The 17290-nt window shown below is 39.7% G+C and overlaps 1 protein-coding gene and 1 long non-coding RNA gene across 11 annotated transcripts in view; one reads left to right on the top strand and one right to left on the bottom strand.

The window, feature by feature from the left end:
• Positions 1–17290, bottom strand: part of B3GALT1 (beta-1,3-galactosyltransferase 1) — a 172888-nt gene that overhangs the window by 9819 nt on the left and 145779 nt on the right. The window contains exon 4 of one of the 5 annotated variants that reach the window (XM_064718328.1): positions 12120–12167. The exons of the other annotated variants lie outside the window; for them this stretch is intronic. The gene's annotated coding sequence lies outside the window, so the exon portion shown is untranslated. The remainder of the gene's footprint in view (positions 1–12119; positions 12168–17290) is intronic. 5 annotated transcript variants of the gene reach the window in all.
• LOC135450292 (uncharacterized) overlaps positions 9232–17290 on the top strand; it is a 108667-nt gene continuing 100608 nt past the window's right edge. For 5 of the 6 annotated variants that reach the window (XR_010441000.1, XR_010441003.1, XR_010441004.1 and 2 more), the window contains exon 1: positions 9243–9287. This is a non-coding gene — a long non-coding RNA (uncharacterized LOC135450292). Of the gene's footprint in view, positions 9288–17290 lie in introns of all 6 variants that reach the window. The other variant, XR_010441001.1, reaches the window with a different exon arrangement.

Here is a 17290-nt window from a genome sequence, read left to right on the forward strand (position 1 = left end):
ATTACTAAATCTTGTTGAGAAGATAATTATGCTGAACATTAAGAACACATCTACATGGAAATCCAGGGATCTCTTATGTTCTAAGCTGTATGTTTTCATAGTTTCTGGGGGAAATTTTGGACAGATGGCACAGGTGATTTAGCAGAAGATTGCAACCTCCTTTCTGGGAACTTAATTTAAAGTTTCTTAAATGCTCTAAATGCTTATTCTGCCTGGGTGTAATGCATCTGAAACCAAATCAGTGCTGCAAAGAAAGACTTTCTTCTCTATAACATTGTGGAAAGGGGCTGTAACAGATGCAGAAGGCGCGGTTTTGGGCTGAATAGAGAAAAGTACAAACCTTCATTTCAGGTCCATGTTTTTTAGACAAAGAAATTCTTCTATTAAGAAGGTTCACAGCTGTCATATGTTAAAAGAGGCTGGCTTCCCTTCTCTTCCTCAAAGACAATGAGGGCAAATATTTTCTGGATCATTCCTTGTTCACAAATATATTGATGATAGACTTTACCCTAGGCAGACCCTTAATGTGAAAGCAAGTATTTGCACAAGTACATATTTCATACTAACAGCTCTCCTTTCATGAATGCTGATTTGCAGAGGGTTTTGATTGTAGTTCATCATTAAATCAAAGAATTGATCTCTGGAAATAAATGTAGTATTTATAAATTGTTTTTCAGTATTTACCACCTGCTTGTAATGTGAACTAAGAGTAAGAATGTACTGTCCACTGGGGAATCTTACCAAAAGCTTCCATAGGGAAAATGCAAGTTATAGAATTTTCAGCATAAGTTTCTGTCCTACTGAAATTTCCCTAATCTTTAAAGAGCTGCTGTAGCCTTTTAAGAGTTAAACGTTGTCTACATGAAAGTAAATCTGCCTGAGTGAAAATACAGGAAAATACAGAGATCTGTATTTTCCACTTCAGATTTTTTCAATGAATCTATCTATAAAACCAGGATTTTCTCTTTGTTTTGAAGAAGTGCTGAAACAGCCCACATAAAACAACTAAATGGCAATTTAATTGCTTTCTTTCTCATGTTTAAGAACAAATCATGGAACTCTTTTTGGCAGCTGATTAGTCATGACTGAGATCCCCCAGTTTATTGGGGCTCTCTTGGTCAGGGCTTTCTGAAAGCATTGCCTTAAGCCTGGCAGTTGGAGCAGTTTGGGCAGTACCAGGCGGGCAGGGCTGGCTGTGCCCCTTCCTGTGCCCCCTCCTGTGCCCCTGCCCTCCGCTGCTCCGCGTTCCAGGGGCTCCATCCCGCGCTGCTCCAGCTGCCACCTGCAGCTCTGCCCCGGCTTCCCAAGAGTTACCCTGCAGAGAAGGGACAGGCCTGTTGGGAAAGGGACTCGCTCCTTGACTGAAAAGAGGAATTGTTCCCTGAACTACCTGGAGTGGTGCTTTTCTGCAGAAGTGTTGGTGTGGCCACCAGCCAGTGTGGGAGCTCGCAGGGCCACTGACCTCAGCGCAGCTCAGGGCCAGCACTTCTGGCTTTTAGCTGCACATCATTGCCTTGGAACAAAGAAACAGGTTTCTTTTCACTTTGTCATAACTAAATGATAGATAAGGTTTTTCTCAAACCTAAATCAAAACCTACTTTTATTGGGGATTGAACAAGAAAAATTTCTGCTGCAGAAGAGAGGGCATTGTTTTGCAAAGCTGTTAACATTTGAGAGAAAGCTAGCATCAGACTCAGCTAGCACATATGGAGCATTTCACAGACATGACCCCAGACTATTTGTCAGCATTTAGGTTCCTGAAGCTTGCAGTTGAATAGATGGCTGGGCAATGTTACACTCAAACATTCATTCAACACAAGAGGCCCTATCTCTTGTGGCATGATTTTGAAATGGGCTCGTAATAACTGTGATGAATCAAATAACGGAGTACATGCTGTAGTTATTTGGTAAATATATGTCCTGGTGAATCCATGGGAGTAAAACTGTTCTCATTCTTCTATGATATTTCAAAAGTGCAGCAGCTTGTGTCCTCAGCTGAGAGGATGTTTGAAAAATACTGTTTGGGATCATAAATGGGTGGCTGCCTCCTTAGCTGAGGTGAAAACCCATTCTGGGTTATCAGCTATGCCTACCTAGTCAACCCACTTGCTCGAAAAACTGTTTCTTCATTTTTCCACTGTATCTCCTTTATGAAAATTGTGAAAACTGTGTATTGGTATCATTGAAAGAAATTTGGGTGTCTCTGTAGAAGGCAACCAGTAAACAACTTGTCTGTTTGTGCTCAGATGAGAATTTAACCCAGCTCCTGTGAGAATTGTTAAAAGCAAAAATTGAGGAAGTTTTCTTGCAAAGTGTTTTTGATTAATATTTTGTAAGATTTTTTTGTTAATAACTCTTATCTCCCAGCTGGGCAGAATATGGCTGATAATCTTAGGTATCTGATAAAGCAGCAGGAAGAAGTGCATTTTGGTAAAGAGTAAATCTGAATTCCTGTTCAACTTACTTTTATCACTTTTGTCCTTAGAGATGTCCTCCATGTGTACTTTAAAAGCTTTCACTAGGGAACACAAATTTCAAATCCCAGCTATCTCTGTGAGCAGTCAGGAATACTAACTAATTTCTTACATCTTTTGTCTGTGGGCATTGTTAATTAGGGGTATTCACAGTGACTGGTAACTACGAAAATAGCTAAACAAACTTCTTCCTAATGTTTGTCCTTATGTGTTTGTCTGTCACTAAATGTAATGGGCCATTTCTGTGGGCTCATTATGCTGATAGTACATTTTGTTTTCTCTTTACCCTATTGTGATTAAGGAAGCATAACCAGAGCTGCCCAGAATAATTGGAAACTCTTCAGCTGGCTTCTCCACCTGTAATTGCATGGTCTGTAGCGGGCTGATGTAGGTGTAAATGTAGACTCATTTGTCCATTACTGAAGGATTTCTCAAAACAAAGGCAAAGAAGTGTTATATAAAAGATGACCTCAAGTATATTCAGGATTGAAAAGCAGGGAAAACAGTCTTGCTCCTCTATGCTGACTCTTACTGAAACTGCTGTGGCACAGGTAAAGTGTGTGATTACAGGACTGCTCCAGAGAGGATTATGCAGCCACTTGTACTCAGTGTTGTTCAGTGTTTTCTGTTCCCACTCCTGGCCCTGCACAGCACCCCACAGGAGCCACACCATGTGCCTGACAGCATTGTCTTCCTTCAACTCAGTCAGGCTTGGTGCTGTGAACACTTCCCTGGGGAGTCGGTTCCAGTGCTCAACCACCCTCTGGGTAAACACTTTTCTTGATACCTAAGCCTCCCCTGACTCAGTTTCATGCTGTTCCCTTGGGTCCTGTCACTGGTCCCAAGAGTGAGGAGACTGATGTTTGGCCCTCACATTTCCCTTGTGAGGGTGTTGAAGACCACAGTGAGGTTTCTCTGCTTTGGTGTCTTGTGCCTTGATTCTGCCTTGATTTTGATGCAGCTCAACAGACAAAATTCTCTTTTTATCACCCACTTTTCTTTGGGATGTGTTGGCTCCTGCTAGGATAGGAATGGAGTGCAATACTGATAGAAATCAACTTTGTGAAGCAATAAACAGAAAATATGTTCTATCACTATGCCCAAGGGAATCATATCAAACCTTAGTTATCCATGTGTTCGAGGCCAAGCCTTAAGGAAAAAGAGGGTACATGAATATATGGTATAAAAATATAGATTGCTTCTCTTCACTCTCCATCTGTGGACCTTCAAGAGCTCTATAAACACAAGCTCACTGAGCAGCTGTATACCCCAAGGAGGCAGATAACACAGTCATAAAATATGCCAAGCAATTTAAGGGTCCAAATCTTGATACATACCACAGGGTTGTAGGAATTAAATAGAGTAGTTTTAACAGAGACACACTCTTCTGGGAGATTTTTCTTATAGAAGCAGTATAAGATCAAACACCCCTTTTGATCATTTTCCAGACTTTGGAGGTGCTTAGTCTTTGAGCAGAATCAGAAGAGATTGCTATATAAATAATGTGAACCAAGACCTCTGGAGGAAGGTGTTTGGTTCATCTAGGTGGCTGGAAACAACAGGGATTCTCCTGAGCTTGTTTTAACTCTTGTGTAGGGCTCCCTCAGCACACTGAAAACTTTTCTCACTTTTAGCAATCTCCTTTCAGCATTATTTTAATCTGAAAGATCTCTTGAACAAAAGTGATTTTAAAGCAGTCTGCAATTTTTGATTCCATTTATTTCCTGGCTACTCTGATATCAAAGGCAGCAGGAAGCAAAAGTGAAAAGAAATGCAGTAAAGCAGCTGTAGGACCAGCTATTGTGGGATCACACAGGAGCCCTGCTTTGCTGTGTGACCAAGTGCTCCATGTGGGGCTCCCTTCCATGGCACAGCCAGGGTCTGTCTCCACTGGCACTCTGTCTGTCCATCAAGGAAGCAGGTGTGCTCAGATTCATTCTCCTCATGTGGAAAAAGAGCAGGAAACATGAAAATTGATGCAAACATCAGTAATGCTTCGTCCTGCTGCCTGGGAGAAAAGGAGTGACTTCCTGACACTCTCAGGAAAGTGGGGCAGGAGCTGCTGGAAGGGCAGGTGGTGTCTGGCTAAACGCTCTTGGGTGCACAGAGGAAGACAGGGAATCCTGCCTGGATTGCAGAGTGAAGCCTCCCCATAGGGAATGGTTCAAGGTGAGAGGAGGACAAATGATCTAAGTGCACAAATTTTCAATTTATTCTTTAAAAACCTTTCTTGCCAGATGTAATGAAGAGTAATGCCACAAAACAGAGGATGTAAATAATTTCTTGTTTGTCTCTTGTGTATGTGGTAACAATGTAACCAAGAGCTACCCCACTTTTAATGAGAACTTCACTGCTTTGTTATTCTTTCTCACTCTTCCTTTGTGTTTTTCTTTGAATAAAACAATTTCCCTGTCTGTATAGCTCAGAGTGTGTGTACTTTGCAAAGATGCCGCCATCTGCCATTTACTTTCCTTTCTGAACTGTGATCTTAGACATATATTTCAGGGAAAAGGAAGTCAAGTGGTTGAGTTTATTCTCCTTTTGTGTGAACAACAATGCAAATAATTCCAGAGGCAGGCAGTAAGGCTGCCTGAAATGCCAACTGCAAATCTCCTTTTCAGCAAGGCATTAATTCATTCTGTGAAAAATATGCTGGGTAAAAAACTCCATTTCAATTCCTCCTCCTGTGCCCTGGCTGGATCAATTAAACTCCATATAGCAATTTTTGAGATAAAGTCAAATAATTTTGTACATTTTCTAACCCTTATTCCAGATCATTTTCCTCTCAGCCTCCTGCTACAGGTGCCTCCTGCAGCAGACAGGGGAGCAGTGGTGGATGCTGCTGGACACATGGCAGGGCCAAGGCTGCCTGTCCTTGGGTCACCCCGGGCTGCCACGAGGAAGTTTCTCATCTCCAGCCAGGACATGGCCCTCTCAGAACCCAGGACCCCTCAGGGGGTGAAGGGGATTAATGGTCCCCTCCTTAACAGGGAAAATGAGAGGGGCTCATCTTGCTCCTCAATTGCTTGTGCCTTGTTTTTGGAGGTGAGTGCTGCAGGAGCTGATAAAAAAACTACATGAGATCAAGATGAAAAACATTTCTTTGCATCTGGGAAACTAGAGCCAGTGTGTCTGTAAGCTGGCAGTGCCAAAAAAAATACCCCTGCATTCATTAATGCTTCATGATGATTTTTAGCCTGATCAGTTCCCTGGTCAGATGTGCCTCATGGTCACACAAAAGCCTGGACCAGCACAGCCAAGGGGCATCGTCACTTTGAAATGAGAGGATGAGGCAAAATGGGGCAGACCTGTCTTCATGACCACACTCCTGTCTTAAATGAGTGAGAACTGAGGGCTCCCCTTATTCCCTTGGGAACTGTAGCAATAGCCCCAAGATTTCCTTACACAACAGTAAGACCAAGCACTCAGCTATTTCCTCCTCTTGCATCAATTGCAAACAAGTAAAAAACCAAAAAGCTTTTGCCTGCCTATCAAATATTTATGTTTAAATTTCAGTATCTACTGGAAAGTTTTGGAAAACAATTCAAGGACTTGTCAAGAAATAAGAAAAATACTCTCCCTTTAAACTTTATTTTTTGTTTTCACAATAACAAATAAATTGTTGGATCCTTTAACTCTCCTGAGATCACTCTGAAGTTCAACTGGAAACCTAATTGGATTTTAACAGGAAATCTGATCGTGCATCTAGCAGCTTTAAGTGGCATGAATAGAATAGCATTTGAGAATATGCTGCTATTTTGAAGATGGATGTGATTTTCTGATTTTGACAGAAAATGAAAACACAGTGAGAGGCTGTCACAAGCTTCTGAATCAGCCAGATTCTTCTTAGAAGCCAAAGACAGCTTGGCTGAGGTAGGATATTCTCCCACACGTGTCTTTGCCAAAACAGAGAGTGTGCCGAGGCTTTTTTGCTGTTGTTTTTTTCCTCCAGATGGTGTAAGGAGGGATAGACTGCTGGTTGCTTGCCAAGGGTTGTACAATATTGTGGCAAAATGCAATCCCAAGCTGCAGTTTTGAAGGTAGCATATCAATCACTTACTCATCAGGTTCCTATAGTTCTTGCATGTGGGGTCAAACCTTTGTCATTGGGCCAAGGCTATTAACAAGTTTAGTCCAAATGTTTTGAGAGAGACAAAATTTGGTATGGTTTTCTCTCCAAATGTTGATTAAAGTGTCCACTGCTAGGAAGGTAAGAGCCAATATGCAGCTAATCCTTTATAAAAATCTCTATCTCAAACCTAAATTGCTAAATCCCTCAGGTCAGCTAAAAATAATAATGCTTTGGGTTTGCCTGTGATTTTTCTCCATATACATCCAAAGTAAAAGCTAGAAGTTACTTGGTGTCACAAATTATTTACCTTTATATGGTTATGGTTTGAAACAGATTGAGTTTTTGAAGTTTTAGAAAATTTCTTGCACTTAAATGAAGTTATAACAATAAATAGAGCTAAAGATGAAGATTTTTTACTAAAAGGTGTGCAGTTTTCCACCAGATTGATATGTACATCTTCCTCCTGTTGACATGTGTTTTCAAAATAAACCTGATATTAATTGCACCTTCACTGGGTAACACAGTGGCAGAATGATCCACCTTCTGGCTGTCAGGGCTTTGAGTGGGATTAAACACTTCTAGGAAAAAAATTAGCCCCTGAGAGTAGCACATACACACTATTTAGCCACTGTACTTGGGAAAACTTCCAATCTAGGCAGGGTTAGTGACCAAAACAGTCGGGGAAGTCAATCTGCCTCGTCATCTTTCAGGTGTAACTTTATTTTATATAAACTGTTCTTGTTCTAGGTGATCATTTGGCCTTGCAGTAATCTAAGATGCCCAAGGTAATGGTGACTTAAAATAAGTGCACTGGCATTTATGAACATAAAAGAAATTTTAATATGGCAACATGTTGCCATTTTAATAAACTACTACAAGTAGTCTCTCCCTTGTAACAGGAGAGGGCAGGGTTGGTGTTGGATAACAATTTTTAAAGACTTCAGAATGACAGCGTGTATGAAAAACACTTGTAAGAAGATTGCTTTGCAATGAGTTATAAAACATAGGAAAAAGTTCTCCAAAAACCAAAATCAGTTTTTAAAAGTGACTTGACAAGCTAAGTAAGCTTGCTCTGTAATTTAGGCTGTTTTGAAGAAGCATGGATGGGATTTTTAGTGTCTTAGTGATATGACAACAGACAAAAATCTACAATCACTCTTTAGGTGCCCAGTGCGCTGTATCTGGACCACCATAAGTATTTTCTTCCTCAAGTAATAACAGATTATCATCCTGGCTGGCAGGAAATAACCTGTAAATTATATCTATATCTAGCACATATGGAAGAAAAGCTGTCAGATAGTATCATACATGAAAAATCAGTTGCCTTGCTCTACTAACTAAAAGTTTAGCCATAACATTTTTTAATTTGAGAAATGATGAAACCAGCAGTAGCAAGAATAACATTGCTGGTTTCCAAAAGTAAATATATTAGATTGAGAGGTAGGTCATTTGTCAGCCACCCCTGTAGATAAAAATGACAAAGACATTTGCTCAATATCACAAAGCCAGAGACTGCAGCACAGTATTCCATGTCAGTATATAAGACCATGTATTCCAAGGCATCTACCTCTTTTTCTGTATACCTCTAGAGTCACTGAAGAAGGTCTCAAAAATCAGCATGCTCCAGCATCTCAAGTTCTGGGGGGAGAGAGAGGTTGCAGGGAGTTGTCTTTATACAGCTGGATCTGTGTCCTTGAATGCCAGTCATAAATTAGACTCCTATTGAATAACAGTGCCCCATGGCACCTGCTGTTAACAACTGCCCTTCAGAGGGACTGAGCAATCTTCTGCAGGATGGATTAGGCATTTTACAGTGCTCATAAGAAACCAATCTGAAAAATAGGTCCCAAACCAATTAAATCATCTCTGCTGGTGGATCTCTAAGTTTTTAAAAACCTGCTGTGTGAAGTTCCTTTTGCAGTATGTTTTAGAAATTAGTTTAGCTATAACTTTAGGTGATAGATGCAGAAAAGAAATGTAGTGGGCCATTTCAATTCTACCTTTCTACTTTCTTTGGCAGTTGATCTTGAGTGCCCACAGAGCCTATTAAACTCATTTTGCTATAGCTTTACTGTTGACATTTGAGATTAAATGCTTGGGTATGAAGGAAATTTTTTTAAGGACTATCATTTTTTGTTTCAATACAGCATTGTCAGGACCACAGGACTGTAACAGCCTGCTGTAGCGTGTTATTTCAATCATTTCTTCTTGCCTAGGGAAAATATTTCTGATTAGTGTAGTTACTGTCCCTTTGTTACAAAGTTTATACAAAATTCAGCAGTGTTACTGCAACTGAACTTAAGAGGAGCTGTGAATGCTTGGCCATGGCTTTTCCTGTTGACAGTACTCGTTTATCTCCTCTTGTCTGATAAGCTACAAACCAGGATAACTCCTTTCCCAGAGCAGTTGTGAATCCTGGTGCTACAATGAAAGATTTTTCAGTCCCAAAACAATGGTATTCTCAGCCACCCAGTTGTCCTTCAGTCTGAAAGAGACGGAGGCTGGACTCCTGGCGTGTGGGGGGATAGAAAGTAAGAGAACAGAGAGAGTGCAGAAGGCAATCTCACCCCTGAGGAGTTGCAGCTGCACTAATCACCACAGATTGGGAACAGGCCTGCCCTTAATAGGCTACAGCTGTGTCCAATAAGGATGGGTGCTATAAAAGGGTGGGTTAGCTGCTTGAGGAGAGAGTTGGAGTTGGTTTTGCTGTGAGGAGGTGCCCAGGAGAAATCACTGGGAAGGTAGGGCTCTTTTGCAATAAAATGGTAACACTGGGGTGCTTTGGAGGCTGCTCTAAGAGTGCCCACCTGGACTGCCCTCCCCACAGCTGGCAGTGGGGATGGGTTCAAAAGAAGCCAGAGCCAATGCCTCATGGTTTTACCTCCTGTGGTTGTTCTGGGACAGCATCCCAGCATATCTGTATTAAGGCCTGGGAATTTTGTTCTGTATCTTTCTCCAAAATACCCAGGACAGCCCATGGAAATGGGCTTCTGCAAGTGTAGGACACCCATGTGTAAATTACACACATTTTTTAGTGTTTTTTCATGCCCTGAAATGATCTGAAACTTTCAAGGGCAATGTGTGGTAGAAGAGGTTTCATAAGGTGTTTGTATAGTTGTGATAGTATGCAGCCTAATCACACACTTTCTGCTCTCCTGCTTGATGGAAGCTTTTCCTTGATGTCCAGTGGATATTAAGTCATTTAATGACTTGATGAGTAAGAACAAGGTGATTGCAGAAGTAGTCTCAGCCAGCTAAAAGTGAGCATGCACGTGTTTTGCTGCTCTGCTTTCTGTTTAAATGGTGCATTTAATCATAGGCGTTGCATTTGGGAAGAGGTGCTTGGTTTGCAGCACGTACCTGACAATGTCATTGGGAGTTTTCTGTTACAGGAAAGACTTTGCCTGAGGGTTTGCCGTGAATGGTATTATATTTTGTATTCCACCCAATGCATAAGAAAGGACCTCTGGGGAGCAAATCAGCCCAGGCTCACATCTATTCCTGAAGTCACCCAGGACTAACAGCTTGCATGCAGCTTGGAGTGCAGTGCTTCTGGGTGAATTAAGAGAGGGGTTTTGGCCAAGTGTGGTCAAGTCTTTGCTCTTACTTTTGTGAGGTTATTGCAGTCTGCCTGGGCTTCTCAAAATTAATAACATTTACACAAACCCTGTTGTCAGCTGTTGCTTGAGGAGAGATTCTTCCTTTTTGCTGCTCATTCATTCTCTCTGCTCCAAGATCATGTGCACATACAGATACAGCTTCCAGTTGCAGTTTTGACTTCTAAATTTATAAATGAGTGTCAAGCTTCTTGTGCTACTGCTGTTGCTGTCATCTTTCACCTCTAGTGGGATGGGTCTTGTTACATTTGCAGGCTTTTTGTTGCTTAGTCTTCCTGAAGGACACCCAAGATAGCAACAAATACTTCTGAAATGGCTCCACAATGTGTTTCTAGTATGTGTTTTGGCCTCTGGTTCAGCTGGCTTTCTTTTTCTTTTTTTTTTTTTAATATTTTGAATAGAGCCTAGATTTGATTGATAGATGTAGTGGGAAGAAATTGAGTTGTTTACTGTGAACCCTGTCTTGCCCCATGGCAGCATAGCTAACTACAGACAGCAGCTACAGCTGTAGACTCCACATATGAGAAATCCAGAATGTGTTCCGAGGAAAGGCTGATTTACCAAGGATCATTTCCAAGTCCTGCTGATGCCTGGTTTTCTGTCTCTGGTGTCTGTAATTGGCCTGGGCAATGCACGGCTGTTGGTATCTCACACCATGCACTGCTTTATTTCTCTGGTAAAGGTTAATTGTTTAACTGATTAATTATCCAAACAGACTAGATTTAGCAGTGGCAGCTCTTGGATTTTGAGAGGATGCAGCACATTGGCTTTATAAATGTAGCATCTGGCTTTTCCTATTTTAGCATGTGATAACATTTAAAGAGCTGGTCAGGCTTCTGGAGTTTTAAATACCAGATGGGAATTTTATATTCCCTCTTTTCTTTATTATGTCTAGTAAATACTGAAAGGAATAGTGGCTGTCCCAAAAAGTGGACCTGTGCTTTTCAACTCCCAAATGACTGGGTGATTACTTCTGTTGCTACTTTTAGAATTCTCGTTATCACCTCTGTCCCTTCACCACTCTAAGCCTTGTCCATGTCCAGCACATCTGCTTGTTGTTTCTAACACCTTTTTTAGGGGCAGGATGCTCCCTTCTTTTGTTGTCACAGGAGCTAAACTTAAGAGAAAATGGCAGATAGGAGTTTTGCTATGCCCAGATCAAGTTTCTAATGCTCTCAAGCATTTTAATATAAACATAATTATTTTCAAATTAAATAATGCTTTTAGGGCCTTTACTTTGCATTATAAAAATAAGATAAAAACCAAGAAGACTGCAAGACAACAAAAATTCTTAAATTCCAGTGGACTTCTGATGTTCTCACATACAAGTCAACTGTTTTGTGTTCTTTGTTATGCTTTACAAGCAGCAGAGAAATAAACTTTATGTAGTCAGGGTAAAGTGAGTCTCAGATTCTCCTGAGAGAATCTAAGCTGCAACAGGCATTGCATCTGCAGCTCCTGTGTGTCAGCTGCTGGATCTAGTCCCCAGTGGAAAGAAAAATTATCTGTTTCTGATGAAATGGCTCTTTATGATGGGTGGTGTCAGTAGTGGAGATGCTGAGACATTTGCAAAAATAAACATGTACACTCCAATATGTGAGCTCATTAGATAGTTGCAATAGCTGTTGATCAGTGCAACTGTAATATTTTTCTTTGATTTTCTAGCTAAAGATCTACATCTTCCTTAATGAGGATATTGCTTAGACAGAAAATTAATTATTCAGAATTTTGATATAAATGGATCCCTCAATATTATATTAATTTAGATTTAAGTGTGTAGATGCAGAAAACTTTGGTTTCATTTTAAAATATAATAATTTTAAAGGCTCTGAAATAGTGCTTTTTTTTCTTGTTGTAATTAAAAATGTAAGCACCACATAACTGAAGCAGAAGGGCCTGTTCAATTAAGATTTACAGCTCTCTATTGCATGCTCAGAAATAAGACCCTCATCTTACCTTCAAACATCTAAATATTTGGTTTTGTCTTCTGATGTACAGGAATTCCTTCAAAATATGAGATCACAAAAAGTGCATAATTAGCACTGAATTCTCTGCATAAAGAACAGTACTCTAGAATTTTCACACTATGCTGCCTGTTCCTCATGGTAGATCTGCTGCACAGCCATTAAGTTATTCTAGCATTATATAGATAAGCAATTAAAAATGAAACTTGTGTTATCTGAAATTTTTCAATTGTGGTTTTGATGAACAACACGAAAACAGGAAAAGTGAAAGAAAAGTTTTCTATTCCTTACATTTTGCTGACCCTTATCCTTACTTGTAGCTTTTCTGCTAAATATCAAAAGATCTGGCATAATAGAGGATGACAGGAAGCACATCTGACAAAACTCCCTTAAGTCTTGTTGAATAAAACATTTGGTGGAAATGGTTCTTGGCACCATCAGGTTAGCATTGGAAGTGTAATGGCTTTAAAGCAAGCCTAAACACTCCTTGATAAATGACAGTTCCAGATTTTAACATTACAGATGCTGCTGAAGATATCAAAAGGAATGTGCCCAGCAGTTGCCTGGTGCACTTGCTCATGACAATACTGTTTGTGTTGTGTCAGAAAATCATCCACGTTGGTGATCTAACACTGATGATGCTGCCAATTTCTACATTATGAGAAGTAGAAGCCTTGATCGTTTTGTCAGTCATGTAGCCAAGGTTCTTGGCTTTCTCTTCTCTACCAAAAGTTCCCCTTTCAGATTTCTCTAGTGTAGTTGGAGGGACCAGTTTGTCTGAATTAACAAATTATTTCCATTTACCTGAAAAGTAAATAAAAGAAAAAACAGCCTATAAAAGTTATTTTATTTTGCTTACTTGTTTTCAATAATAACCGTGCTAAATACTATATAGATTTTGGAAGATATAATCCTGGACAGAATCCAAACTACACTAGATTGGACCTAGATGGTCTTTAGGGTGTCTTCTAACCCAAAAAACTCTTATGTTTCTATGTTGAAGACTAATATAAGAGTAAATTCCAGGCAATTATTTGGACTTAGCTGCACATGTTTCCCACACGGAGGTTTAGCATACAGTTTGGAAAACCACAGGCATGGTATGTGCTGAAGTTGACTGCTGCTATGAACTAGTCACTGTGTTTGCATGAGTTTTGTGGCATTCTCCAGCTCCCCCAAAGCCAAAGCACCAGGGAACATTGTGTCCTTCCACCTCTGATGCTAGCGGAAGTGCCTGTTCGTTATGGGCAATTATGAATGCAGAATTCTTTTTTATTGCTATACCTAGACACTTAAAATGAAAGACTCCTAATATGGTCTCCTTGGCACTGGTAAGGTCAGGAAGCATTCAAGGAGGATCAGAGTCACTGGAATGAGAATGATGGTCTTGTCACTTATTTTACATTTCTCTTGGAAAAGTTATCTTTCTGGGAATTATTGTACCTCCACTTATCAAACAGAAATATCAGTAAAACTTGGAGATTTGAATGTGTATTTCAAAGATTTATATTTAAAAATGTAAAACCAAGTTAATTGAGCAATCCTGACCAAAATTGTCTTTTATTTCGTTTCTTGATAACGGAGCTTGGAGATAAAATGAATAGAACATTGCTCAAGTTGATAGATACAGTTTTAGATTTAGAATTCTTTTAAAGCATCAAAAGAAAATAGCTCATTTAGCTCTTAAATGCTCTGATATCAGGCACTTATTTAAAAGTAGGAGTATTTCTTATTCAGAGACAGTTATGGCCTCATCCTTATTAGACACAACTCTCATTGGTATCATCTTGAACTTTGCTTCTCTGACTACTGTGGGTTCACATGAGACCACTGACATTTTCAGGAGGCTCACTGTTACATCACTTCTGCTTTGCTAGATCTTCCTTGCCACTCCTTTCTTGTGGCAGACCACTTGTCCAGTTTCTAAAAATCTATTGACTTTTAAGAGGAAAAAAAATAGAGAGGGGAAAAAAAATCTGTATCAAAGGAAATGAATATTTGTGTCTCAGGGAATTCTTCATTTTGGCAGTTCCTTGAAAAACTTCAATAATACAAAACCTGAGATAGTCTTGGTAGACTGTTGTGTATAAATATCTGTATTTTGACCCAATCTGTTTCAAGTGAGTCCATTAACAAGAACATAATGTATTTGATTTTTACATTGGTATAAAACAGCAATCAAATTAGCTAGGTGCTGAGTGAATTTAAACTGTAATTTTTTTCTTCCAGTAGGTCGTATGGTGAAGTAATTTTTCCAGAGATCCCTCTTCCTGCCTTCTAACAGCATTCTGGTTCTGGCTACTATTGCAATTAGGAAGTTCTTAGAGGAGAAAGTGTGAGAATTCAGTTTTATCTAGCATCATCATTTCATGTAAGAAGAATATGGAAAAGAAATTCCTCAGTACTCTTGGATACAAACAATGTACTCAATAGATACTTTTTTAATGATACATTCTAGTTTTCTGTGTAGGACACCCTCAATGTTTCAAGGATAATAATTAATTAGTTGTCTGTCAAGCTTGTCCCACAGGACCTAATCATCTCCATTTTTGCTAATACTTCTTTCTTCTCCAAAGGTGCTTTTTCTTTCAAATTTAATAAATGATTACCATAATTAAATTAAACATGGAGATTTGTTTGCAAGCTGCCCTTAGGCTGAAGTCTGTGGCTTCTTTTTCAGGCCTTGCTGGTACTGTGTACCTAAAATCACATCTGTTCTTTTGTCTGCTATATAAAATGATCTCACAAACACTGCTACCTCTCTCTGCAAACTCAGAAGTACTTAGAAAATACACTAATTAGTTTCCATTATCCTTCTAATTTGCATATCTTCCTCTCTACTTATAGTTTTATGTAATTTGCTTTGCTGGGCTTTGGTTTTTTTCATTATGCTGTGAGCTTTTAAGTTTGGGGATATAACTTAATAGGATCTGATTTAATAAGATGCCGGCAGGTAGAACAGGATATAAATAGTTGAAATAATTGTTCATAAATACTTTTAATGCAAATATATCTCCAGTACTCGCTGTAGAGCATTTTATTTCAAATTTTCTATTTTGATCTAAAGGTTCCCTTTGTATTAGACTCTTGCTCATCCAGCCCTGTGAAGTTAGGCACTGAAAGTTCTGCTGCTGCCAGGGGGTCAAGGGGAGATGTCACCAGCTAAAAATCTGAGTGGTTTTAATTGCTTTGTGCTACTAATTTGGTGACCTGCCACATAGGACAGGTGTAATAGGGTATTTATTCCATGTTTCCTAGCTTCCAGGTATCCTTGTCAGGTCTAAACAGAGCCCTGAATTTTTTGTCATCAAGTTTTGGGTTAGAATCTCAAACTTAAGCTACTTTGAAGCAAATAATTTTGTGAACTTTATGAAGATGATTAAAGAGAAAAGAAGTTCTATCATCTCCAGACCATTAATGACAGACCAGGTAACATCTTCCATCCTAGAAATGAGGTTAAGCACTTTGAAAGCCAAGGCATATCAACAGAAGTGAAATTGAGATTTTTCAGAGCAGGCTATCCAATCATCTCACATTGCAAGTGAATCACTCTGATTTTTATAATGTGGAATGTTTTTAGAGTGCTATTGCACACTTCGTATCCTCCTGAAGCATAAGCCAGCATAGGCCTGCTACAGAAATGGCCCTATTAGGAACAGCTGAACAAGCTGCACACAGACTGCCAAATGAAGTAGTACAAATTCTGTGAGTAGCTGTGCTATTTAAACCTTTCTGTTTTGTGAGATACACTTCTCTGATGATGCTCGTGTTGTTATTCCAATCATAGATTACATCCAATCACTCTAGGATTTTAAAGTTAGTCTGGGAAAATATCAGAAAATGTAATTTATCAGGCATTTTCAGTCAGCTGTAGTGATTGAATTGACATGCATCTCCTCCTACGATTTTTTGGATCACTTTTGAAATTTGGTCATGAATTTGGGAAGAGCAATGCTGAGCCATTCTACGCTCTAACCACAATTGTGCTGGTGATGCTTGCTATCTTTGTCAAAGGAGGATAGAACAATATTTATCTTCCCAAAATTGGAGACCCACTTAAATTACAACCAGTTTTTGCACCTCAAACCAATCAGATCTATAGCAAAATTCAGTGAGCAGTCCTCACTAAATATCTCAGGCTACTAAGGCACTGGGTACTTGGCTTTTTAAAACCTTCTGATTAAAAAAAAAAGACATTTCAGCATAAAACATTATTTAAATCCAGGCTTGAGATGTTACTTTTCATGTTTTTAAAGTTTTCATATTTTAAAAATCTTCCTATTCATGGCCAGGTAATTTTGCAGAATGTAGTGAAAGGAGGATATGGCTAACTTGCCAGTAAAAAAAGTGTCATTGCTTTCAGGATATAAAATTGTGCTGCAAAATTGGAGACTTGTGGAAGCTGTGGCATCTGTTTAGTGTTACTCAGATGGATCTGGTCTTCTGTTTCTACTTTGTGGCCAGCCACAGCCATGTGGTTCCAGCACAGATGATGGACATGGAAAGCTGATTTGCTTTAGCCAGTTGAGGTTGTGTCTGCAAGCTGACTTGTCCTTACTGTGACCTGCTTTATTCTTCTCAATTCTGTCTAAGGAAAATGGGTCTGAATTCTGCATATATTCTCTAAAGCACTTTGAATGTTTGTTTCACAATGTCATTGGAGCCTTACTGGAGCTGTTTTTAATCCTTTGCAAACATGGTTTAGTAGAAAGCATAGAGAAGAGAACAAAGTAATCCAATCTCCATGAGGATTTGCATCAGTGATGTAGGATAAGCAAAGGACACATCCCCCAGAACTGTAGATCCCCAATTACAGGACTTGCCTCATGCATGCTGGAGCAGCAGAAGCTTTCAAGTCTGCAGCTGCTCTCTACACCACTGCTGTTGGCTCACAGGGCAGGAGTTGTGTTTGCTTTGAGCCTCTCCTAAAGTTTGATTCCCAAAGGTATCTTCACCCTGCAGTGTCTGAGAGATGTGGTGGGTGGAGCAGCTACTTCCTTGCTTCTCCTCACTGTCAGGCTGTGCCCATGTTGGGAAGCACCAGTAAATGGATGTGTGTGGGGAAGGCAGAGGGATGTTCTCTTTAAGTGTCTTTCAGTTTTCCCATCACTGAAGCCTGACAGAGACTTCATGACTTATAATGACTGTAATTTTCTTTTGCTG

This window comes from Zonotrichia leucophrys, chromosome 7, assembly GCF_028769735.1.
Source record: "Zonotrichia leucophrys gambelii isolate GWCS_2022_RI chromosome 7, RI_Zleu_2.0, whole genome shotgun sequence".
NCBI lineage: Eukaryota > Metazoa > Chordata > Aves > Passeriformes > Passerellidae > Zonotrichia > Zonotrichia leucophrys.